This window comes from Gouania willdenowi, chromosome 14 (genome assembly GCF_900634775.1).
Source record: "Gouania willdenowi chromosome 14, fGouWil2.1, whole genome shotgun sequence".
Classification (NCBI taxonomy): Eukaryota; Metazoa; Chordata; class Actinopteri; order Blenniiformes; family Gobiesocidae; genus Gouania; species Gouania willdenowi.
The window spans coordinates 29463603-29489353 of NC_041057.1; the positions used below are offsets into that span (position 1 = coordinate 29463603).

Genomic DNA, 25751 nt, shown 5'->3' on the forward strand with positions numbered 1-25751 from the left:
CGACGACGACATCATCATTTGTTACCATGTGATTGGCTAAAACAAATCATGGTGGACAGGCGCTTCGCCTAATCAGCTTCAAGCATTCTGTTTATGTCCCTCTCTGGTTCAGAAAGGATTCGCCAGACACAGACTCAGATTGATGTGGAGAACTCCAGTTAGAGGGAGGGGCTACACATCATTCTGGCTCTTGCCAGTTAGGAGCCTCCATGCATTGCCACAAATTAAACATTCTGTAAAAATGTGCAAATCTGACGAGAGCTACGTTGCTTTGTGCTAGCCAAACTAGCTTGATGCCCCCTGCCATTGTGTGAAAGTGGATTTTCAGCTTTGACAAACATGAAAACAAAACATAGGACAAGACTTTGTGTGGAAAACGATTTAAGACTCAGACGCTCTCAAATCCTGCCAAACATTGCAGAGTTGTGTGCATCCTCTCAACCTCATCCTTCTTGTAGTTGTATTTCACCGTTTTAGGGTGATGAATACATTGTATTACTGGTATATGTTTAATCAACAAATATTTGGTAAATTTATTTTTCCCAAAAAATTTGATTTTTTTCTCACTGAAAATACCAGTGGCTAATTATCAAAATAAATCAAATAATTCAGAATAAGATGCTTTATTGTGTGCTTACAGATTATCATTTTTATCAAATATTATTCCTCAATAGGATAGCTAAAAATCCAAGACACATTTTACTGTGGGGTGGGGCTACATTGTATATGACATTACATTATTATGTTTTTTTAATGTTAAGAAGTAGGGGGTACATGGCTTTAGGGTAAATATCGGAAGGTGTACGGGACTGTGAAAAGTTTGGAAACCACTGACATAAGCAATTGATCATGAAAAAATGATATATGATCATTTGCATAGATGTACAAAAGCATTGCAACTTGTTCAAAGAAATGAGAAGTGACCTTCCCTCTGTCCACAGCCACCACCATTATACCTAATCCTCACGCCTACAACCTCACATCTCACTCTCACTTTACAATAATCAACTCTTCCCCACCCTTCCATTTTCTACCTTGAATCTCTCCTCCCAGCTCCCTTCCCCCCACCCCCTCACCCAGGTGTAACACCGCCCTCTCTTTTTATATCCTCCCAATAATAGTGTTTCTTACCCTTCCGGAGGGAGGGCTGGTGATGGTCACAATTATGCAATAAAATAAATTCATTTATTTAATTTCAATAACAAAACATGCATTGCTGTCTAAAAAAGATTGCACTTCTTGTAGTGTTGACCTTCGACAGCATGTGCAGACAAAGAAAAAATGAAAAAAAAAATTATTTAAATTCTGATCTGATAAATGTACCAAAGTGCCTGAGAAAAACTGTAAAAAAACAACAACCTTTGCAGCAAAATGAACCAATCGAGCAGTGACATGACAGTGAGCATGCTCAGTTGATTTGGAACGACCATAAAGCAGCCCTTTCCATGTATGTTTGGATGGTGGATGTACTAAAATACGCAGCTTGGGGGAGAACATGTAAGGTCCACACAGAAATGTCCCCATTGATCATCTATTTAATTTATTTGAACTAAAAATATACTGTTTATACAATAACAACTTATTTAAAACCCACTCCATCCTTGACATTTCCCTTGCCAAGAAACCTAATTTGCGTTATGGTGTGGCTACAGATGAAGCTTTCCCCCTGCTGTAAAACACTGCAAAAATGTGTAAATAAAAACAGATTTCTTATTGGTTTGCCATTGATATCAAACCTGTTTTAATCCCACGTACAAAATAAAGTATGTTGCAAAAACTAACTTGTCTAATTCTAACTAGTAACTCGTTAGCTTCCTCATCAGTTTTCATTATTAGCTTATCCACTCCCTTTGTTTTCTGTCAAACATGCTCTTCTTCTGTGTCTCTCCTTCCACACACAGCGATGTGGATGCAGATTGACTGTCAGTTAAGAAAGTCATTTTAAATTCATACAAAAGGAAAATACATATTTAATGACATTCAGTAACCGTGAGCATTTGAACCCCACCTATAGCTGGCCTGCATCATGTCTCCATCACTGAAACAAAGGCTTACAGCTGAGGCTTCACTGCAAAATGAGGGAACACATGTCGGGGCTGAGTTAGATTTTCAATGTGCCTTTATTTATTCGTTTTTTTTTGACTCTCTGTAACTGATTAGTCTCTCATGGCCCTGGAGCTTCATGCTAGGCTTAGCATTTCAATTGAGCACACAAATAGCTTGATCCTGGAGCCAAATGAGTGTCTGTCTCCAGTGGGAGTTTCAATCCACAAGAGCACAACCACCTCTGTGAGTGGTGAAGAAAGGAAGAGAGGATCGAGGAGAGGCTTCCTCATCAAGATGGAGAAAAAACGCAATGAGTGATGGACGTGAGTTGGGGAGGGAGAACAAAACCTGGACATCATAGACAGCAACAACTGGAGATGGTTTTTCCTTCTTTCTTCACCATTCACGAGGGGTTAGAGGGGGAATTTCTGGCAAAAAAAAAAAAAAAAAACACCTTAGCAGTACATCTTAATGACATGTGACAAATGAGACAAGTCGGTCGGGTTATTCTGGGTTCATAAATCAAGTTAAACTGCAGACAGGGCTGCGTACCAAGATTGGTTTACTCACTGCTCCAGAACAAACCTAAATGACATCAATGAAGCCAAGACAAATCCTGCCTGTAAGCACTTTGGCACCAACGGGAGACCCCCCCCAAAGACTGATGCAGCATATTCGTACACACTATAGTGCAGAGAAAAACAGATTTTATCACAACGGAGGACACAAAACTGTGATCATTTGTTCCCAGGACTAAATTATTGACATTCATTAGAATAATGACCAATCTGAGCATTAACAAAGGAAAGAAAAGGTTTAGTGTGTTTTTGTTGTCAATTGCAATTACTTTTCGTTTGTATTTGTGAGTTTTTCCGTCATTTTGTGTATATTTGTTATTCCTTTGTGTGTTTTTGTCGACATTCCGTGTGCCTTTGGAGTTTTTTGTGTGTCATCCTTTGTGTTTTTCTTTCATTTTGTGTATATTTGTTGCCATCATGGTTTTTTTTTTTATGTCTTTTTGTGAGTTTTGGACTTTTCTCTGTAATTTTGCGATTATTTTGTGTTTATAGGGTCATTTTGTGTGTTTGTTATGGGGCCCACATGTTGCTTTTATGTTTCATGTTGCAGCTTTTATCACAACGGGGGCCGCAGAACTGATTGTTTGATCCGACGGCCAAATTATTAAGGTTCATTTAGAATAGTGTCCAATCTGAGCATTAACACAGAAAAGGAAAGGTTTTGTGTGTTTTTGTTGTTATTTTATGTGATTTGGGGGGTTATTTGTGGGTGGGTGGGGTGGTTCTGTCATTTTGTGCATATTTGTTAGGTATTTTTGTGATAATTTCTTGTGACTTTAGGGTTTTTTGTGTGTTTTTCTTTCATTTTGTATATATGTTGCCGTCGTGTGTGTTTTTGGACTGTGTATTTTTGTTGTCATTTTGTGTATTTATGTTGTTATTTTGTGTGTTTTTTTTGACATTTTGTGTGTTTTGGGAGCTTTCGAGCTGGTTTACTGGTCCAACAGGGTTGTGATATCTTGACTACATGATATTGTGATATGTCTGACAGGGAAACTTAGTATTTCTAATCAACACCATTATTTCTGCCTGTGCTTGTGAAATTCTTGTTGTCCTTCTTAATGTAACGTTTTTATTATACATGAATGAATTGAGTTGAATTTAAATGATTTGAGCTAAATCAAGTTAAACAAAGTGGATTAAATTGAAAGAAAATTAATTCAGTCAGATTAAATGTTGGGTTTTCTGGAGGAGAAAGTAAAAATTACAGAGAAATCATGAATTATTGTGTAAATGAAACTCAACACTTCCAGTGCTTATATCACATGATTGCAGTCATTTTTAATGTTAAACTGTTGACAAAACTCAAAATTCTTACAAAATTGTTATGTTTTCCTCAAATTATTACATAATATTTCCATTAATTAAATAGAAATTGGTCACAAAAAGTAGGAAATTGCTTGGATATTGTTGGTTTCTTACATATTTTGCAATTATGTATACGAAGAAGTGCAAATTAAGGCACGATAATGTTGAAATTGTGGCCCACTGGAGATGAAATTCCTCCGTATTGTGCCCCTGAACTACAATGAGTTTGACATCCCTGGTTTATAGGTATCGCTCATGAAACGGTTGAAACGTTCAGTTTTCAATCATTTTAGTGTGAGCATCATTTTGAAGCTGCATCAGTGTTTGAATCGCTAAAGAATTCACACCTTTTTATATTCACAGTTTGCTAATGAAAGATGTTCAGGGTAGACAGAATTAAAAAAAACAAAAACAAAAAGCACTTCAGGGCCAAGCAGAGGAGAAAATCTCACTGGTAAAATCCATCCATCCTCCCAGAGTCCTATTTCCACTCTTCCCTGGTCTGTTTTCTGCTGGCCTTATCATTTGCCAGTGTGCTTGGCATGGGAATAATTACCTGTCTCCTTGATCAATTACCTGATTACTCACCAGAGGCACTAGAAGTGTGAGGAGCAGAGCCCGAGCCTGTGCTGTGGTGGAGGACGGGATGCTGCACTGACCAGAATAGGCACATATGGGCACTTAGGTGGGTATTAAGCATGCATGCACACTCGTTATAAATTATTGCCTCTCTCACATGCACACCTAGGATCAGGTTCTCTTCATGTTGTCGAGGATAACTCAACAGCTCGGCATCTGACAGATGCAAAGACACTATGAACAGGCCATTGAATACACAAGGAAGTCATTAGGAGTGATGGTGACACACTTTCTGAGAGGAAAACATTCCTGAGTGTGGCATAGTAATCCCCTCCAAGTGCCTTTTTATGATGAGAAATGTTTAGCCGAGGGCAAATGGCAGCGAAGAAGCTGTAAAAAGAACACACAGGCGTAGTTATGTGATTAGAGATCATCCTCGATCACGCTTTGAATACACACTCCAGTCATATTCTCTGCATGTAGTGCAGTGGTTCCCACTCTTTTGTGTCCCGTGTACCCCCTTTGCATTTTTGTCAAATCATGTGTAACCCCTCTTCATATCATTAGTATCCTCTCCAAAATTTCATTTTCATTTGTGGAACAGCGAGCTCTCCTAAACCCATAACTGTGTCTCAAACATTGCAAAGGCTTAATCTACATATTCAAAACATTGAGTGCAATTTAAAGTGAAATTAAAAAAAAACAAAAAAACATGCAACTTTAATGACATTACTTCAATAATAGGTAAATCCAGTCTTCTTTGTAAAATGTAGCTAATTACTGTCTCCTATTGTCAGAAGTGTGATTAAAAAAAAGTCTCTACAACATAAAATAATTCTGTTTCAATAAATTACAAGAAAATATAGTATTTTACTGAGCAATAGTACTGTTAACAAAACGAGGAATTAAATTTTGTCTTCTTTTTGAATAATTTGTTAAAGGTTTCATTTATTCAGACAAATTGTCTGAATAAATGACACCTATTAACACTACTGTTAGTTTGTGGTGTATTTGTCCAAAATTAGCCTAAAAAACCTAGGAATAATTACAAATTATTTTTAAATTAATTGTTAAATCTTTAACAAGGGACCTAATACAAAGTAGTTTGATTTTAAGTGGGCCGCAGATTATAAGCAGGGAAACGTATTGACGTATAAATGTTACATAAAGCATGTAATGCGCTGACAATATCCAGGCAATAAGTGAAAGATAATTTTCCTCTAAATTTTATTGATTTTGTGATTAATTTTTATTTAATTTGTGGGTAATCATGTGAAATAATTTGAGGAAAATTGAGTTCTTTGAACAATTTGAGATTTAAAATAACTGCAGTCATGTGATAAAAGCATGGGAAAATTGCAATCCTCCAAATATTGTGGAGTTTCGTTGAATTTGTGTATTTAGAAGGGCTGAGATATCTACAACTCAAGTATTTGATAATTTAATTTTCTTCTGTTTTACTTTCGCCTGCAGGCTGAATTGGATGGTCTAACATCTGAATCTGGCCCCAGGACTTGAGTTTAACATTTAGGCCGTAGGGGTACACGTTCCCCTGTTTGAGAACCAGTGATGTAGTGTGAAGGCCCTGCTGAAGCACTTACGATACGCATTTCAACCTCTGAATAACACTTCCACTTGAGAACACTGACTATGCACTACACACACACACACACAACACAGATGGAGTCGTCATGACATCCACTGCATCCACCGCCATGTCACACCTAATCCCACACACGCTGCACATCAAGCAGCTTGTGTGCGGCTCAATGTGTAAAAAGATTTGCACCGACACCACTGAAGAAGAATGTTTGCTCATGCACTGTGATCAGGTTTGACGCAATCTGTTTCTCTTAATCAACAACGACAAACGCAACCCTCTACATGTGCCGTTGGGTCTGTTCTGACATGATTACACACCTGTGCATTGGTGCACGAACACATTTTTTTTTGTTTTGGAATCAACATTTTAATCTTTTAAGCCATTTAACAGAAAATGTGACATTCATGTACAAGTGGTTCACCAAACATGCATAAAAAGAGGCTCTGCTTACACATATCTCAACATTCTCTCTGTCATTGAACTCAAGTACAAGTACAAGCAACAGATACAAAAATACTCTAGTACAAGTAAAAAGTAGCTCAATTAAATAGTACTCAAAGTAAAAATTACTAGTTACATTCCGTTTATTTTTGGTAATAAATCTTGCCACGGTTCCCTTGCATACAGTAAACATCTCATGTATAAACTTAAAAAGGAAGAGATTAAATCTACCATAATTGGAACTGAATCTATTTTCCAAAAAGGCAACTGTATAAAATAAAAGGTTTGTCAAAATGTGCAATTCTTTATTAAATAAAATGACACCAATGAATACAATTCAAAATGTAAAAAAATGCTCAGGCTCTAAGTTTAGATACATTGTTGAAAAAACATCCATTCCATGCTGTTTTGGTGACGTACATCACGTTTAATCTGATTGGTCGGCTATGATGTGATGCATTTGATTGTTGTCTGGTCATTTCATTTTTTTGTAGTTTCACAATGTCCGTTGATCATTTTAAAATAAATGAATTACTTTTGAAAAGGATGTGTTGTAAAGACTAATGTTGGACATGTAAACTCATGGTGAAATAATTCTACGATTTGAAACGTCCCTTGTGCGCACTGTACTAAAAAAAATTGAGAAAAATAAACTGAACTAGGCAAGACCTGTATTCGCAAGGCAAATACGTATTTGGCAAAAATCAAAGTTGGCAAAAATGACAACCGGTATCTGGATTTGTTATATAATGCAGAAAAACAGAAGACTGACCTTGACCTTAAATATACATTGAAAGGAAATGATGTTCAATGCTACCAGTCTGAGCACTGTATCTCAGTTTGTGGCCAAGTTTTTTTTTTGTGACGTCATGAACTTTGGCCCCTACCAATCTTTTTACTAGTAGGTTGTACAGCTTCGGTGTAATTAAATAAAATACTCCACTTGAGATGAGCTTTTCATAAATGTAAGCATCGAACTTGTACAATAAATATTCATAGATATATGGAAAATTTCATTTTTCGACAGTTGACTATACTTCTTTTAAAACGTACTTAAGTACAAGTAAAATTACTAATTTAAAAATATACTCAAAAATGTACGGGTACCCATAAAAGCAACTCAATTACAGTTAACAAGAGTACGACTGAAGTCAGTCATCACCTCTACCCAACAACCATTTAAAATGACAACCAAACCTCAGAGACGCCACAGTTCAAGGCCAGAGGTGCTTTTGATGAATACTTTCAAGCTCATGGTTTTGAGGTCTCGATGTCAGATCGAGACAAGCCTCCTGCCTCTGAAGGACTGTTCAGCCGCTTGAAGAAGTTCTTCAAGCGTAATGGAGCTCAAACATCTGAGCCTAGGAGTAAACCAGAGATGGAGAAGGAGATGGAAGAGCTACGACAGTGGGGGATAACGTTGGAGCAGTTGTCTCAGAGGCAGCAGAAGAAGCAGACGCTTGCTGAGCAGATGGAGGTCAGGCAGATGGGACTGGACCAGGAGGAGCTGCAGTTTCAGGGCTACACTGAGAAACTGAAGCTTGCACTGGACGACTTCTGCCTCTCACTGGAAACCAGTCAGACTTGGAGGTGGGACTGGAGGGAGGCCAGGTCAGCATGGAGGAGAACTTGGGGTTGGATTGGGGAGGAGTTCTGAAAAGGTTTTTTTACCTGTCAGTCCGGTTTTATATTGTACTGTGTTTTAATTATTCTGTTTTACATTATATTGCACTTTTTAAAAAAAAAAAAAAAAAAAAAAAAAAAAACTTATTATTATTACTGTTTGTTTTTATCATCAAGAAAAAAAAGAACTTGAATTAAAACTCATCTTGTCTGATGTACAGTACATATATCGTTCAAATAATTTATGCATTTATCAACACATTTGATGCCAGAGCCATGCAGTAATGTCCTCAAGTTGTGTGTACAAAAACACTTTAAACTTTAAGGACCAGTTTTAGTTTCTCCCAGGAGTAACTGATTGTATTATGTTAGAGTATGGTTTATTCTTTTAATATTTTATCTTGTGCTGTCATATAAAACCAACATAGTAACTCTGTTTTTAAAAGAAAATAACTGAACTCTAACTTAATATAAGAGGTGTAAATAGTACTGACATATCCTACTCAAGTAGAAGTAGTGGTACTTGATTGATATTGTAATCAAGAACAAGTATAAGTAAGTCATACACAAAATATTCAAGTACAAATAAAAAGTAACTCAATTAAAAAGTACTCAAAGTAATAGTTACTAGTTACTTTCACCCTCACATTTATTTTTGGTAATAAATCTTCCCACGGTTCCCTTGCATACAGTAAACATCTTGTATATAAACTTATAAAGGAAGACCTTGCACAATTGGAACTTAATATATTTTCCATAAAGGCATCTGTATAAAATAAAAGGTTTGTCAAAATGTTTAATTTTTAAAAAAAAATTAAATAACACCAATTAATTCAATTCAAAATAAAAAAAATTCTCAGGTTCTAAGTATAGCTGCATTGATGAACTCTAAAACTAAGAAAATAACCTCCATTCAATGCTGTTTTGGTGAAGTGAATTACGTTTAATCTGGAATGCATTATATATGGTAGGACACTCTGAAAAGAATCTTTTTTATCAAATCCAAATAGGATGATAGCGATCGTGGGAAAGCAGCGTGTGATGCTACTATTCAAGGTAGTGGCGAAGAGTGAGTAAATGTTTAAGTACACAAAGCCTGTAAAGTGACAACATATGCTATAAATGTCAGGATCTGTTACAGTTTATTCACTCAGATGTTGCATATTTGAGTGTGCTTTGAAATGCTAGAAAGACGCAGACAGTTGGAGGAATCATTTTATAGCTCAGAAAATAGGTATGAATACAAACTTACTCATGGTGTAGACATTTTTAACTAGTAAACATATGTTATGGAATAATAAATGATAGTGTAACTAACTGAAATATAAAACAAACACCTGGTTATTAACCATATGTAGTTCAGTCATAACAAATGAACACATTTGTCTTGTGCACATGAGTAGCACAATATTGTACATGGGCAAAGTACTGAAGGAAATCTATATGATCTCTCACACACACACACACACACACACACTGGCTAGAGACACACAGAGGGACATAGAGTTATGTATTAACTCCAGTTAAATAATACATAATAAATGTCTTCAGCAGAAGTCACTAATACAATATTTTTATGCTGAAAAGTAACAAAACACTTGAAAAAATAATATCAAATTTTGAATGAGCTTATACTCGTCTATGCATTTAAATAATTATAGTGGATGTACCGTATATGACACCACCCGCTAAAGCTGTCATGTTCTGTTGGTTAAGTTTAGTTATTCTGTGTCTTTGTTTATTTTGAGTCTAGTCTTGTGTTAACTCTTGTCTGTGTTTCAGGGATTCCTGCTTGTGGCTCCACCCCCCAGTGATGTCTGTGTGCTTGGTTGGTGATTGATTAGGTCCCTCATGTTTTCACCCAGGTGTGGCCCATTCCTTATCAGGCCTCCTCCACTATTTAAATGTGTGCTTGCTCACAGTGTGGTTGCTGGTTCATTGTGTAATGTCAGGTTTGTTGTCTCCCTCTTCGTATACATTTGTGTCTGGTCTTGCTCCCTGTTCCTGCTCCCTCCTGTGTTGGATTTAAGTTTTGTTTTAAAGAATAAACATGGACTGGTTCCAAGAACGCTACTCGTCTATCCTGCCTCCATCTCTCCTTGCATTTGGGTCCACACCCACACCGGACAGTGACAAAAGCTGTGTTTCCCAACCTTTTTTGTCCAATGTTCCCTTACAGTATCTTTTCTGTCTTAAGGCGAGTACCCCTTTATTTTGTTAATTTGTGTCAGAAGGCTCGTCTGAATGCTTCAGTCATATTTTTCTGATGTTTTGACCAATTTAGGTGTTGATCTTCACCTTTTTTATGTATTCAGTCATAACAGTGGAGGTAAGCTACATCTGTAGCCACAGTTTGAAGCGTAGTTACTGTACAACAGTACACCTACAACTCTTACAAACAGCCATTAATCTAAATACACATTTATATGAACACATGCAGGGCAATGCAGGTAAAAATATCTCCTTTATTGCCACCGATATCTAAATTATTGTTGAATTTGAACTGCCAACTTTCAGGTGATTGGATGACCTACTCTTCCACTTACAACACTGCCATAAAATGTGTTTCCTCATCTGATTTAAATTCCTCTCTCCAACCTCGCCCTCTGACAGATGATAGAGTGCAGCTTTTTGTGAGGATTTGTCATAGAACAGTTTTGTCAGAATGACCGCAGAGCTCTGCTATCAGTCAGTAGACATGCTAGCTGCTAACTGCTAACTGATTGCTTAGAGACTGTCCAGGAGTAACTATTCACTCTCTGCAGTTGTGAGCATTAATCCCGACCTCCAAAATGAACATATAGTACTAAGAATGTCCCGATCAGGTTTTTTTGCCACCGAGTCCGAGTCCTTTGATTTTGAGAATTGGCCGATACCGAGTCCTGATCTGATACTTCTACAATACATTAAAAAGATAAAGAAGAGCAAAAAAACAGATCCAGGATGTCCCTTATTTATTTTATTCGCCTTATTTTAACATTCAACTCTAAACAGAGCACTTCTGTGACGTAGCTTGATCAATCAAGCAATACATTAAAAAAATAACTTTAGACTTTAGTGCAAGATTAAATAATATTAAATAAAAATGTCTAATATAAAAATGAATAGTGCCTCATCTTAAAATATCCAACAGGCATGTTCACAAATAAGAAAATAAAAGTGTCACAGTGCTCTAAAGTAAGGCCAGTATTGTGCGTTTAGGAACTGTACTCTTAATGTTTACTCTCCTCATTTAGTTTCACAGATTGAAACATTTGTTTTTCTTGTTGAAAAGTATGACAACTTCATTTTGTTGGCATTGCAGGTGCAGAGCATGTAAATGATTAGCTGTTTACTAAATAAAGTGTGTAAGGTCTGCAGATAGAGGTTGATTTAGAACATACCTGCACATCCTGCTGTAGGCGTTTGATATAGGAAATACTGCAGTAGATTGACTTGGGATGCTCTATTCTCACACACAAACATACACACGCAAATCACACAAACACTGGTGCGAGCAGGCGCACGCAAACACTTGTGCTTAGCACACAAACACACCCTCAAACATCCGTGCGCAGTGCACACACACACTAGCATCAGGCTAGTTAGCAGAGAGGCTAATGATACGTTTGGTCTCTTCCAAACAGAACAAATGTTGTCTGGATTTACCTGCTGTTGAACTCCTTTATTCACAAATGTCTGAGAACTTGGATCCAACTCTCCACCTCCGCTTTGTTCTGCCGACCAAACAACAGACATGGCTCCTCCTCTTTTTGACACAAATTCTTCTGTGTCATGTTCTACTAGTTCTGCAGCTTCAGAGCTTTCTTATCCATTTACACCATAACGCTACTGTTTACCTTCACAGTGCAACATTGTAAGGCTCCAGTCTGACGTGGCGCAGCATAGTGTTCCGAACGTTGTGTAATCAATATACTGGTACGGCGGTATATTAAAAATGTATATCATAATAAAAATATATTGCGTTATTTGGTATGAACCGGTATACCGCTCGCCCCTATAATAATAAATACACATATATATCTGAGTCCTGATCGGGAGATAATGTCCGATTCCAATCAAGTCTGAAACCATGTGATCGGGCCCGATTTCCGATCACGTGATTGGATCATCCTTATACAGTACATAGTTGACTGTTGATAACCAGTCGGCTATGAAAGCGTGAAGGTCACTGGTTTGAGCCTCCAGCAAAACACCAACGGACAACTTCTAAGTAGCAAAATACAGATGTTGACTTTCTACACTACGAGACACACAGAAAAGTTGGTGTTTATCACAGCCATCAAATTTCCCAGGCCCTTATTTTGGCGATCTCATGCATTCAGAAGCAGATTTGTTAAAGAATTACCTTCGACAAGGAGATAATATTTATATTATTATTTATTTATTAGCAGGATCATTTTAACAAAATTTTAACCAAAGATGGTTGGCCCATGAAAGATTCCATAAAATATTGGCGAGGATTTGGATCAATATACTGATTCTGGTTCAAAAATTGAAAAATCCTTGCATCTCATTATTTGCAAAATTTAAAAGATTCATATCATGATAATTGACTGATCTTTATTAAATTTGACTCAGTTACATTAGGTTGGTTCCTCAATTATTCGACAGATGTTTGACCAGACGGAATAAGGACTGCATGTTTAATTGCAGTTTTTCTGTCCAAACGTTTTTACTACTGTATGGTTATTAATGGGGATAGAAATTTCTTCCAAGACTGTGAAGTGTGAATGATCATGGTACAATGATGATATGTGGCAAAGAGATTTGGTTCTTGGTGGAGGTTTGCGCTCTATGGGCCGGATTTACTAAAAGTTTGCGGCTGTAAAAACGCACCTTAAGACCAGAGAAGCAGCTCATTTTGCTCTGAGTAAACCGATATCTATCCACTCAATTCCCTCCATTTCAGCCACTAACAAAGACTGGCAGCTCTAAAGGCAGCAGCTGCTCACAGCATTGACAAGTCACAGATTCATTGAAACATATCCTAGAATTATTGCCACTTCTAATTAAATGAAAAATGGAAAAATGAATTATTAGTAAAAAAAGGTAGTTGTTTCACATTTCTGAAAGCATCTTGTCAGCTTTAAATCAGGTGCACATGTACAATGTGTCGCTCAGGGGTCTTAACAGCTAGGAATAGCTCTGCTTGAAGCTGGCAGCAATCCTGAAATGCACATTTTGAGTCAAAGGAAACAGAACTACAACTATACAGCTCTCACTTCTTACAGCACAGACGGCAAATACTAGTCTACACATTGGCACACAAAAGTGAAAAAGGGCAAAAATGTGGAACAAAACTAGGCAAAATGTCAGGGAGAGAGGAATAAAGTGGTATGTATTGGTATTTGATTTATAGCTCATCAGGATGAACAGTGGCCAAACAAATTAAAGCATGAGAGCATATCTCTCCAGTATTGGCTTCCCTTCATTGGCTTCCTGTAAAATCTAGAATAGAGTTTAAAATACTCCTGTTAGCATACACAGCTCTACATGATCAAGCTCCTTTGTATCTTAAAGACCTGTTAGTGCCCTATCGTCCAGGCCGATCACTCCGCCATCAGTTTGCTGGCCTTCTGGATGTTCTTAAAGTGTCTAGAAGGAGGCAGAGTATTCAGCTACCAGGCTCCTCGCCTTTGGAACCAACTCCCAGTCTCAGCATGGGAGGCTGCTACTCTCTCCACTAAACTCAAAACCTACTTACATACTGAAGCGTATACCATATAATAGCATTAACTTAACAGCTAGAGCGGAAACGGGCTCCTCCGTAAATGGTTGCATTTTACAGTCCTTGGAGTCGCTGTTAGATTTAAAATAAATGGGAAGAGATTAAAATTTTGATGTAGCTGGTTATGATTTACAGTCCGTATAAACAGGACTGAATCATAACCTAACCGCTAGAGCAGACATGGGCTCGTCTGTGAACGGTCACATCCACAGACCTTGGAGTTGCTGTTAGCTTACCAATAAACGGGAAGAGATTCATCACCTTTATAATAAGTATTGACTAGGCCACTGGGAGTGAGTCCCAAGGCCAAGGCAGGCTGACTTGATAATAATATATCATGTTTTTTCTGCAGTCAGTGCCTTCTCCTCGTCCTTCTCTCTCTTCTCTGTTTCAGGTGTTGTGAAGCTGATGATGGCAGCTCCTGATCTGTGGTTCACGGCTCAACTAGTCTGGGACACTGATGTTCTATCTCTCTATCCTGTTCTGATGGTCCTTCTGTCCACTAACCCCAACCAGTCGACGCAGATGGCTGCCACCTCTGAACCTGGTTCTAACAGAGATTTCTTCCTGTTAAAAGGGAGTTGTTTCTTCCCACTGTCGCTAAATGTATGTTCATGTGGATCTTGTTGGGTTTTTTCTTTCTTATGAATTTTCTATTTTGATAAGCGCATTGAGTTTGTTGTAAATTGCGCTATACAAATAAAGTTGAATTGAATTAAAATATTAAAAAAAAGTGTCAGAACTTTTTGATAATGGGACAAAGGAAGTTGCGAAATGGGTAAAAAGGGGCTCAAAAGTTTGCCCAACCTACAGAAAGCTGCTGCTGTGTGAGTGGGCAGGAACATTAAAGGGGACATATTATACAAATTGTTCACCTTTTAAAGCAGTACCCTGTGGTCTAAATGACATACCTGTGGTGATGTTTGGTCAAAACTGACACGAATTAAGCAACAGAAGAGGTAATTACTGATCTCTCATTACTAAGGCGGAAGATATTTTACCTCTGTGTAAAAGTTGTATATTTCCAGACAGCTCCTTTGATTTCACAACATGGGCACATACCCACAGAAAGGCTCAGTCTGTACACTATGGTATCATTTCTACTCCAATCCTGTCAGCACTGCTTATTTTCTCATTGTGAGTAGTGAGTTTAGAAGGCTGGAGGTTTGCGTTCATGTCAAACTACACTACAATGCATCTCACCTGTTTCCGCCTCATATACTCCTCCAGCCTGTCTCGCTGTGAGACAGAAGTGTGTGTAATAATCATCAGGATAGGCAGCATTATTCTAATTGATGCTGTATGAGTCATTGCAGCTCTGCAGTGAAGGTGGTGATGGTTAATTATTCTGAGATGGGGAGTGGAGGGCGGCTTAGTGCCTGTTTCACAGCACGCTCTACGCCTTCCTGGGAGATTTCTGCTTGCTTTGATTTCTGACACTGTGTGAGATGTTAGTGAGAACCTACCATCAGGGAATAGAAAAGGAGGAGGGGTTAGGGAAAAAAGGGAAATATTGTAAAATTGTAAAAGAGAATAAAACACAGTGAGTGCAAAAAGAAAGGAAAATACAAAGAAGTGGAAAAATCCATCTGACTGTAGGCTCCTTAGCGATGACTGATAGGAATGATAATCATGTGGTAATCCAATTATCACAGACTGCTTTGGAGAAACAAACACATATCAGTTTGTTTTTTTCATACATTCCCACATACAGTTATGGGCCAATGAAAACACTAACATTTCAAGAGCGTGTCTCCCAAGAACCAATGCATATATGTGACTAATCCTTAGTGATGTGAACAGTCTATGTTCATAGCTCAAAGCTGATCACATTACAGGGAGCTGAAGCATATGCTAAGTTGTTTACTGAATGCCCAAATATGTTTCAGACCCAAACCCACACTAACTTTTTTCCAAATTTGAGGGGCTGGAACGTCCACCAGATAGGACGTATAGCAGATGTTTTCATCTATTCTGGGTGAGTTGCAAGAGTTGTATTATTTTATCAAATTTCTGTTTCCTATGTGATGTAGTTGCTGAGATGAGGGCGACCGTGGCTCAGGTGGTAGAGGGTCGTCTTCTGATCGAAAGGTTGGGGGTTCGATTCCAGTACCTGACTATGTGTCGAAGTGTCCTTGGGCAAGACACTGAACCCAAAGTTGCTCCCAGTGGTCGACTAGCGCCTTGCATGGCAGTCCTGTCCCACTGGTGTGTGAATGTGAGAGTGATTGGGTGAATGAGCTGATATGTAAAGTGCTTTGAGACTGCTTCAGTGTGGTTATAAAGCGCTATATAAATCAAGTCGATTTACCATTTACCATTTACCAGATATTGGAAGCTGACAATGGACAAAAAATAGGAACCCACAAAAATAGACACATACCCCCCTCACTAAATTGTCCAAATCTCAGAGTATTCATCCGATCAAACAAAAAAATTGCAGTGTGCATATTGAATAATCTCGGAACGATTGGTAAAATTTTTAGACCGAAGTGCATGGGCCATTTGTTGAAATTATATGGAATTTCATTCCATGAAGTTTTTCAAACCATGAAATGATTTGGTGGCCTATTAGTAGAAGGCGCTATGGCACCAACCCCCCAAAAAACTAAAGTTTTTGGTGTTTCAGGTGTTTATACCTATACAATGTAAATGACCTCTACCAATACATGGGAATTCATTACTTAAAACAGGTGCTCATTTTGACCTCCACAACCAATATTTGTGTTTCAATCTGTCAAACCTCGAGTGTTATTTTCTTACTGGATCGATTCATCAGGGTTGAGGATCATCTGGACTTTTTTTTTCCTCACTTTGTTTAAAACTCACATGTACATAACAGCACTATTTCAAATATCTTCATAATTGCTTTGCAGCAATGACTGGGGCCATGTACATTTAGGCATAAACAGAACTGTTATAGGAGATGAGGCTTAAACTCACAACTTTCAACGCTAGGAAAAATCCTCTATGTCACTGAGCTAATGAGTACATGAAAATGTCACCTGTAGCTTCACTAATTGACTAAGCCAATCACCTGTGTGTCAAAAATTCAGTTATTAAGACAAAAATGCACATATTGCATCTCGACAGCATGAAAATGTTGTTCATTTGTTTTTAATAATGATTTATTGGATCCACAAGTAGAAAACTTATACTATTTAGTTTACTGTCAAACATTTTGATGCACTGTAGGCTCAAATTTTCATAAATAATGATAATCAATGTTCAAGATTCTAAATAAACTGAATGATTTGTTTTTTTTCTTCTTTCTTTCTTTGTTATTTGACACTCTGACCTGCAGAAGCTTTTATTTTGGTACTTCCGCTAAATTTGCATATGAGCTAAATATTTAGTTTTATTTGAAACATTTGTATAAATATTTACATTTATATTTAACTTTGAGATTTAGATTAAATATTTATATTTAACATTAAAATTTAGATTAAATGTTAAGATTTTAATGTAACATTTAGATATAAGATTTAGATCAAGATTTCACATTTAGATTTAGATTAAAGAAAAAAAAATTGCTTCAAAGTCACTTTTTTCTCAGTTTCTTGTCAGAAACTGGCGATTTGTGTGAAACTTGCCTCAAAACAAACTAGAAACAATTATTTTTTTCTGATGAAAGTTTAGACTGTAATCTTTCAGAATCTGGTTTCAGATTTCATAATGGGTCTTTAAAAATCAGTCAAAATGTTCTAAAATGGCTGGCAGCGAGGGGGTAGCTGTTCTGAAAATGGCTGTCAGTGAATGAGTTAATGTGTGTTTCATCATTCATCTACAAAACACCAATCGTGCCTCAGCGACCAAAGCCTTATTTGCACAGCTCAGTTGACGGACATTTAATTTTTAATTTAACTCCCTCAAGATCTTGCTAAACTAAAGGCAATAAACACACTTCAGGTGCACTTTCACCAAGCATAAATATAATTTTCTGTTTTGCTGTGATAAACTAGGATGCATCACCACTGTCAGCAAGTGGAATGATTGATATGTAAACTGAGCCAGGTAGGAATATTTTAAAGTTATTTTCAGAAAAGCAGGAGATCAGAAGAAGCAGAGCAGCAAACACAACCAGAGGGCAACGCAGAGATGGTGATTCTGAGTTAATCTCTGCTCGGAGTCAAGAAAACAAAAGCTGAAGAGTTCAGGAAGAAGCAGATCTTCGCAGACATATGACCATGATGGAAAAGTGAATATATTATCACCTTTACATCACAAATCCCCTTTAACCCCCTGTAGTGCCATCACTTACACCCCCATTTGAGAAACCTGCTCTATACAACATGGGATGAGGTCAATTAAATAAAGAGAAATACTGTATTACTATACACATGGTGGCCTTTTAAATATAGAAATTACATCCCATTAATTATCAACAATTATTTAAAAGTCATGACAATTTGTGATTGAGAGGTGAAGTCAGAGGTAACATTAGTAACAATGGTGTTCATAGCAGGATTGTTGCAGTGTGATGTAGAAGAAGAGTGATCTGAAGACTGATAATCCAAACCATCCGTACATGCAGCTGCACAGCCATGCACGCCTCTGGCACTCTTGGTTCTGCCTGATTATTTAACAGGAGCTACTGGAAGTGGTTGACATGGTTTCACTGGCTTTTTGCTGTGCACACTTCTCAATTATGGATGGAAAAGTGACACTGTGAGTGTGACAGCCGTGGCTCTCAGGGAGGGGGGATATATCTCTCCTATCTGAGCAGGAGGAATTTAGATGATGTCAGAGGTGAAAGTAAGGAATTACAAGTACTCACGTTACTGCAATTGAGATGCTTTTCAGGTACTTTTTTATTGCAACAACTCAAATATCTGCATTTAACCAATCCCTGAGGAGCAGTGGGCAGCCATGGTGTAGTGCCCAGGGAGCAGTTAGGGTTAAAGGACTTGCTCAACATCCCACAGTGACGGCCCAGGTGAGATTCAAACTGGTGACCTCCGATAACAAGCTCGATTCCTTAACCACTAGGCCACCACTGCCCTAACTGGGCCACTACTGCCCTTTTTTGAGTATATTTCTAAATCAGTAGTTTAAAAAGTAAAATAATTTGTTACATTTCTACACCCAGAAGTAAATTATAATTTTTTTGTTTTAAAATTATCAAATGCATTACACCATAGCCGACCAATCAGATTAAATGTAATGAATGGTACCAAATCAGCATTGAATGATGGTTATTTTTTCAGTTTTGAAATTCATACATTTAGCTATACTTAGAGCCTAAAATGTTTATTTATTTATTTTTTTTAAATTGAATTCATTGGTGTTATTTTTTTTTTTTTTTAAAAAGAATTGTACATTTTGACAAACCTTTTTTTAAATATATACAGACGCCTTTGTGGAAAATAAAATAAGTTCCAATTGTGCAAGATTTCGTCACTTCCTTTTTAAGTTTCTACATGAGATGTTTACTTTATAATGCCATTTTATCATTCTTAAATTTTTGCACATTTCAGTTGTGTTTGTTTTTCTGGCATTTACAGTATATATTGTGTGTAAGGCTTGCATTCAGTTTAGATAGTTATGTTGTTTATTACTTATTTTATATGTTCATTAGTATAAGTATTTCTTTACTGATCTGTCATCCTGGACTTCATTCATCAGTCCATAGGGCCCCCAGGGGGTCTAGAAATGCCTGTATTCAAAGGAACCATGGCAAGGTTTATTACTAAAAATAAACAGAAAGTAACTCGTAACTTTTACTTTGACTATTATATAATTGAGCTACTTTTTACTGTATTTTATGTAGGACTTACTTGTACTTGAGTACAATTTCAATCAATTAACAGTACTTCTACTTGAGTAGATGTATCAGTACTATTTACACCTAACGTGACTTCCTGAGCACCAGTGCACAAAAACCAAGACAATGACGTCATAGTTTGTGCTGGAAAAACTTGGAACCTATCTTGCGAGCCAGTCCTTCTTGTCCAACGTCAGTGCCTGACCCTATAAATCAGGGGTGCCCAATCCTGGTCCTGAAGAGCCCCTATCCAGCATGTTTTAGATGCTTCCCTCTTCCAACACACCTGATTGAAATGACCAGGATCGTAATCAGGCTTCTGCAGAGCTTGATGGTGAGTTAATCATTTCAATCAGTTCTACCACTTTTAAGCCTACATGAGATGTTTACTGTATATGCAAGGGAACCGTGGCAAGATTTATTATCAAAAACAAACTTGAGGGACGAAAGTAACTAGTAACTTTTACTTTGAGCACTATTTAATTGAGCTACTTTTTACTTGTACTTGAGTATTTTATATATGATTTGCAGTACTTGTACTTGTACTTGAGCACAATTTCAATCAAGTAACAGTACTTCTACTTGAGTAGGATACTTTTTACACCTCTGGATGATGTATGTATAAAAGAACAACATAAAGAACAATGTGCTCACACAAAGCATCACTCTCTTGTTAAATATAGCGGGAGGGGCGGGGCTAAGGACAATTATTCACAATCCTGTGCATGCTTTAAATTAGATTATCCTCTTTGCCTATAAACCACCGACTTAGTCTAGAGCAGGGGTGCTCAATACGTCGATCGCGATCTACCAGTCGATCGCAAAGGTACTATTGGTAGATCGCATGACATCAAAAAAATAGATGTCAGCGCCTGATGTCAGCCTATCTTCCATCCCGTCAAAAAAGTGAGGGCTTGAAATCGGAGGTAACTCGCTGACGAGCATGTTAGCTTTGCTGCACTTAGCGCCGTTGTTTGAGCATGCGCGGTGACCTAAAGGGCAGCCTATCAGCCATCCCGTCACTTGATTGACATACAAGGCAGCCAGTCAGATGACTACTGAATTTTTCTGACCTTTAGGTCACCGCGCATGCACAAACAGAGCTAAGTGCAGCAAAGCTAACAAGCTAGTCAGTGAGTTACCTCCGATTTCAAGCTAAAGAAAGCCTATATTCATCAAAAATGAGCGGGGTAAGAAGACAAAAACGTATCACTTTCATACGGAATGGGAGGTGGACTTTTTTTTCACAATGTCATTTTCTAAGTGCATTTGCCTCATCTGCCGGTCTTCCATCGCAATACCAAAGAAAGGAAATGTGGAGCGGCATTTCCGGACTGTTTATGGAAAATACGACACCGACTTCCCGCCAAAAAGCGATCTGAGAAAGAGAAAGGTGAATGAACCAAAATCCCAGTTGTACGGACAGCAGTCATTTTTCACACAACATACTTCAAAAGCAAAAGTTGCCACCGAAGCATCGTTCCGGGTGAGTCACGTCATTGTTAATAACATGAAGTCCTTCCAAGATGGAGAGATGGTAAAAGAGGCATTCGTTGAAGCAGCTGACTCATTGTTTAGAGACTTTAAAAATAAGGCAGAAATATTATCTTCAATCAAAGCTCTGCAGCTGTCAAGAAGTACAGTTACACGGCGCTGTGACGCCATGGCTAAGGATATAACCCAGCAAATGTGGAAGGACATCGAAGATTGTGAGTGTTTCTCACTGCAGTTGGACGAATCTACTGACGTGAGTGACACAGCCGAGGTGTGCATTTTCACTCGTATGGTGTTTAGTGATATCACTGCAAAAGAGGAGCTCTTAACAGTATTTCCCATGAAAGAGCACACGTGAGGAGAGGACATATTTCTGTCGTTTAAAAACTTTGTTGAGAAAACTCAGCTCCCAATGTACAAATTGGTGTCTATCACCAATTGCCAAGTGCAGGCAGGACGATGCTTTCCCAGACTTCCTGAATTACCATTGCATAATCCACCAACAAGCGTTATGCGCTAAAATGCTCAACATGAAAGAGATCATGGATGTGGCAATGAAGATCGCCTGTTCTATTCGAGCCAGCTCTCATCAAAGACGGTTATTCCGTGCACATCTGGAGAAGGCTAACTGCGACCAATCTGAGTTGTTACTACATACTGACGTGAGATGGCTTAGTCGAGGGAAATTCCTGCAAAGATTTCGAGAGCTCTGTCCTGAGATTAAGGAATTTTTCTGTGTGGCTGGACATGCAGAATACAAGCAACTAAATGATGATCAGTGGCTGTTAGACTTGGCATTTTTAACCGATCTGACAAACATGTTGAATGACCTTAATCTACAGCTGCAAGGAAAAGACAAAACAGTGATCAATATGATCAGCTCAGTTAATGCTTTCAAACAAAAGATGCAACATCTCTCCTCAAAGCTGCAGCGCCATGATTTGGCAAATTTCCAGAACCTGGCGTCAGAGCTGGAGACGCAAGGGAAGGCCTGCGTGCAACTTGACAGTGCACACTACACGAAGCAGATTGACAATTGTCTGTCAGAGTTTGACAAACGCTTTCAAGACTTTTCTTTGCTCGAGCCAGTCGCTACATTCATGTGCTATCCTTTTCAGGAAGATGCTGATGTTGATTCACTCGCATCAAAAATTGCAACTCTGTTTGACTTGAACTCTTCTGGAGTGGAAGATGAGATTTTGACTCTACAAGCCGACATTGAGCTGAAGTCAAGAGCTCATGGACAGTTCTGGAACTTACTCACAGAGGTAAAGTACGCCAACATGAGGAAATGTGCTACCTCCTTGACTGCATTATTTGGCTCCACTTATTTATGTGAGTCAACCTTTTCCCACATGAAGATCATTAAGTCCAAGTACCGTTCCACCATGACTGATGAACATTTGGAAGTGTGCTTGAGGCTGGCTGTCAGCAGCTACTGTCCGGACTATGCATCCCTCGCTGATTCAGTTCAGTGCAAGTCATCAAAGTTAACACGGGTAATTACAAAAAATGTTCATAGTTAATTATGTTGTGTTGTGCAAAATTAGCTCATGCGGTTATGCAAGATACATCAACATACATTTTACATGTAAAGAATCCTCAATATATGTGAAAATAAATATATGTGAAATATATGTTTTGCAGTTTTGTGGTGGGTAGATCTGGGGTAGATCATTGTGACTTGGTAATTTTATAAGTAGCTCGCATGCTGAAAAAGTGTGAGCACCCCTGGTCTAGAGACACACACTGATCCCTGTCTCTCTTACAGCACAGCTACACACTTTCACACACGTGCACACTGAGCTCGTCTGCATCCATCTCAGAAGTGAATAATCGGAATCTGTTCCCCGTTGCTGGATTCTTTAGCACAAAGCCATGCTTTGCCATCTTGCAAAAATGGTTGCACCCAAGCCTGTGAGTGAAGGAGACAAGCCAAAAGAGCACAGCTCCCCTGCAGCATGATGTCTAATGAAATGCATATTAAGCAGCCAGAGATCCGTGTGAGGGAGACATCCCTGGCTAAATCTCACTCCGCTTTCTGCAAGTGCACGTGCCATTAGAGATCTCACAGAGGGGCCATTGTTTAGAACAAAAAAAGGCTCGCTATAAGAAGTGAGACAATCTCTGTGGTGCGTTCTACAATTAGGAGGCAATATAGCAAAAACATGTTCACTTCTGGGAGAAAACATGAAAACTTGTTTTTGAGTATATGCTGAAACCATTTTTAATGGGATCCACACTGGCAAACTAATGGTTCCCACTCAAAATTAAGAAATCCAAGATGGTCGCCATCCATAGTGCCAATTTGGATATTTTGTCATTACTTTGGTTCCATTTGACATAGAAGCATGATGATGTAATTTACAGTATTTTAAGCTATTTGATGACAATCCTTGTTCCCGAAAAAACTAAGTTTTTCCACAAAGATCATGTTTCTATGTCTACAGAACCGAAGTTATGGTAAGATTGAAATTCGCAATACGGATGGTGGCCATCTTGGATCTTGTTCTGAGCACAATTTACGGTGTTTTAAGATATATTATTGAATTCCTTGATCCTGAAAAACTATAATTCGCCACTGAAGCTGGGTTTCCATTACTCTTGGAAATGCGCAAAATCCAAATAGCACAATAAAAACTGGTAATGGAAACACCTGAATTTCGAAAAAACACTCAAGTATCGCTAAAAGGTTTTTAAGATTTCATGAGGAGGAATTTTAGACGTTTTGATATTGAAATGTATAGCAAAAGTGCTATGGAAACACATTTTCGGCAAATACACATCACAGAACGTGACGTACATGGTCGCATGATGTGATGTACATGGTCACATGACGTGACGTACTTTTACTCTCCGAGTAAACATGGCGCGGCACGTGTAAACAGAGACATTTCTAAGCATTATACTTTGATTATTAGTGCCACATTCGACAGCAAGCAACAAATGATTAGAAAGTGTTATAAGGAGGTTCTGAGCGTCCGTCTTTCTGCAGCAAAGTCTCGCGGGATGAGATGTCAGGGGAGTTACGAGGCTCCTGCCCAAAACAACCTTCACTGGAAACTAGGGATGTAACGATTCACTCAACTCCCGATACAATTCGATTCACGATACTGGGTTCACGATACGATTCTTTCACAATTTATTTTACAAAATGGGACTGTAGTCAAATGATGACTGAAAAATATTCCTAGAAAATACTGTATTATTTTCCTTTTATTTTTAATTGTCAAAAGAATTCCTTGATAAACTATTCAAAACAATGCAATTTAACTAAAAATAAATCTTGAATGAAATAAATAAAGGAATAATACAAATGAAGAAGAAGCTTATTAATTTAAATTCTGGTTCTATAGTAAACAATGCAAAACTGCATAATAGTTCTATTTTTTTTGAAGTGCAATTGAAAATGTATTTTGTGCCTTAACAATTGGACTTTTAAAAAAACCCGTCATTGCACTAATTTACGTCAGATATTTGTTTGGACCAGCAGAGGGCGCTGGTAACCCAGTGGTCAGTTGGCATGCAGCTAATCTAGCAGTGAAGAAGAGATGCTATGCTAGCAGACAGAGCTAATAGAAAAACGTGACTTTTACAGATATTCACGTAATATTACAGATTTTCTTTCGGTGCTAAAGGGGTAAGGAATCATTTATGAACACGTTAGTAGTACATAGTAGCAGCTTCCGCCCGCCGGTACTCTGCTGGACAAGAGAAGGGATAAATATATCTGCTGTTTAAAAAAAGTACTGCGATTCAATTTTCAATGTATCGATGTTAATCGTGACACCTATGAATCGATTTTTAACTTCCTTACGATTAATCGTTACATCCCTACTGGAAACATGTTCAAAGCTCAATTATACTTTGTTGACATTTGGAAATATCACTTTTATTTTGCAAAACTCTTTAATAGAAACACGGTTTGAGATCATGTTTCTATGCCAAATAGAACCAAAGTAATGGCCATCTTAGATTTCTTGATTTTGAGTGGGAACTGTTGGTTTGCCGGTGTGGATCCCATTAAAAATGGATTCAGCATATTCAAAAAACCCCATGTACACATTTTCATGCTATCTTCCAAAGGTGAACATCTTAGCCTAATATTGCTACATAATTAATAAGGGCTAGATGTGTTAAATAAGGGTTAGTTAGAGTAGTTAGTGGTGGGGGGCAGTGATGGAGTGACAAAAGTGCAACACTGCTATTTGTCCATGAAATGAAGGACACACTCTTACTGTTATCACACTTGCTGTTGTTCACTACGCTGGGCAGATCCTCAGCAGTGACCTTGCAAACAGTTTGAACATGTGTGTTCTATGCTAATATATGTAAATGTAGAGAACTGATTGCATACATTAATGCTTAGGGTGTGTGTGTGTGTGTGTGTGTGTGTGTGTGTGTGTGTGTGTGTGTATTTGATGTGTTGCATGGGTCAAACAGCCACTATTGCCTCTGTTTAGTTACTCGGATGCTTTCCAAATCCCCCCCATGGTAAGTGGCTGTGATTCATCTTACCACTGGGCTAAGGGCTAATCTTGTGTTGACCATCTTGCTAGCCAGTGTTTTCCAGTGCTCGCAGCA

At 38.1% G+C, this 25751-nt stretch overlaps 1 long non-coding RNA gene across 1 annotated transcript in view; it reads right to left on the reverse strand.

Annotated features, from left to right (window-relative positions):
• Positions 1–2366: 2366 nt before the first annotated feature.
• The window catches only part of LOC114476213 (uncharacterized), a 38795-nt gene continuing 15410 nt past the window's right edge, over positions 2367–25751 (reverse strand). The window contains exon 3 of the long non-coding RNA XR_003675545.1: positions 2367–2474. This is a non-coding gene — a long non-coding RNA (uncharacterized LOC114476213). The remainder of the gene's footprint in view (positions 2475–25751) is intronic.